At 45.8% G+C, this 1,755-nt stretch overlaps 1 protein-coding gene across 1 annotated transcript in view; it reads right to left on the reverse strand.

Moving 5' to 3' along the window:
- Positions 1-1,755, reverse strand: part of COL27A1 (collagen, type XXVII, alpha 1) — a gene marked incomplete at its 3' end in the record, with an annotated part of 129,804 nt that overhangs the window by 12,450 nt on the left and 115,599 nt on the right. The gene's annotated exons all lie outside the window — the stretch shown is intronic.

Genomic DNA, 1,755 nt, shown 5'->3' on the forward strand with positions numbered 1-1,755 from the left:
TATTCCACCCTCCTAACAACCCAGAATGTTAGGCCCAATAAGACCCCCTTCCACAGACTGGGGCAGCAAATCTCCCAAAGATGAAGAGACTTGCCCAGGGTCCCAGCTGGTGCGTGGGAGGGCCCTGATTTAACCCCCGCTCTGTCTGGTTCCAGGTCCAGGGCCCTTTCTACCCCATCTTCCCCCACCTGGCTCAGGATCCCCATTGGTGACATGAGGCAGCAGAAGTCTTCTAGGTTCTCTCCATCTCTGAGATGTTGTGTATCACTTCTATACAATCTGTGAGGCTGTGTCCACTGACAGGGTCCTGCTCTCTCAGGGACTGGCCTTGAGGGGCCTCTCACAGTGGGGCATTGTGCTGGGAAGGTCAGCTGCCCTTCTCCACTGTCCCAGGGATCCCCAGTCCATTGCTCTAACAAGCAACTCTGCCCCTTTCCCACAGGGCATCCTGGCCCCAGGGCAGGGGAGGGGGGCAATCCAGCTTTGTCTCCACATTTTTCAGGGAAACTCTGCTCAGTAGGGGTGAGTGAGTGTGTGTGGGTGTGTTAGTGTAAGAGACAGAGAGAGAGTGCAGACCCTGGGCACACTGGGTTGGGATGTACGGGGTAGGGCAGGCAGTGGTTTTGGCCTGGAAGGGATTTTCTGACTACAAGCCTCAAAGAAGCTGGAAAGAACATCTATGCTCTTGGCAAGCACTAAAGAGCTGGTTTGATTCAATCCTTCTGGCTGCATTAACAGAGGCACATGCTGTAGGATGAGGGAGGTGATGATCCCATCTGGGAATAGGTGTCGCACTTTAAGAGGAGGCACTGACTAATTGTGATGGAAAGGGAGCAGGGAGAGGAGATGCTAGAGGAACGAGGAAACACATGGACCAACCCAGAGGGACTTAATTCCTGTCTGCAGATTTCTGCAGCTGTTCTGGGGCAGGGACAGCCAGTTGTCTGGGATGGTCAGTGTATGGAAATTATAGGAAGGCTGGCTCTGATTCAGCATAGGCTTTGTCTGCTCAAAAGACACAATGTGGCAAAAGTGTAGTGGGGAAGATGACTCTATCCCAAAGGGAAGCACCAGTCAGACCACACTGTGGTCCTCAGGAAAGGGAGAACGGTGGCCCTGGAAGGAACCAAGGACAGACTTCCTGCATCCTGGTACTTAAGTCCTTATGTGTCCCTGGACAAGTTCTGCCCTTTCTATGGACCTCAGTTTCCCCATCTCTAATATGAAGTTCTTGCCTTTAACTACATATGGCTAGTAGGCACTTGCAATATGGCTATTGTAAGAAACTCAATCATTAATTCTATTTAACTGTAATTAATTAAAAATTAAATCTAAAAGCTGACACCCAATTCAGTTACTGGAAAACCTTTATGTTTGGAGCAGCTTGGGTATATGAATCTACTTTGTCAACTGTAAGTTTTATGAAATCTAAATACAGATCAAGTATTTCCAGTGAAAATTTACATCTAAATTGAGATGTGCAGTGAGTGTTAAACACACACTGGATTTCAAAGACTTAATACAAAAAGGAGAATGCAAAATATCTCAATGATTTTCTTATATTGATTACATACTGAAATGATATTTTGGATATATTGGGCTAAATAAAATACATTATTAAAATTAATTTCACCTTTTTTAACCCTTTTAAAATGTAAAATCACATTTTAAATACTACAAAATTTTAAATTGCATACGTGGCTTCTATTCTGTTTCTATTGGACAGCGCTAGGCTATCTCAGGTCTCTTGCTTCT

The sequence above is a fragment of the Galeopterus variegatus genome, unplaced genomic scaffold (assembly GCF_000696425.1).
Source record: "Galeopterus variegatus unplaced genomic scaffold, G_variegatus-3.0.2 Scaffold3081, whole genome shotgun sequence".
NCBI lineage: Eukaryota > Metazoa > Chordata > Mammalia > Dermoptera > Cynocephalidae > Galeopterus > Galeopterus variegatus.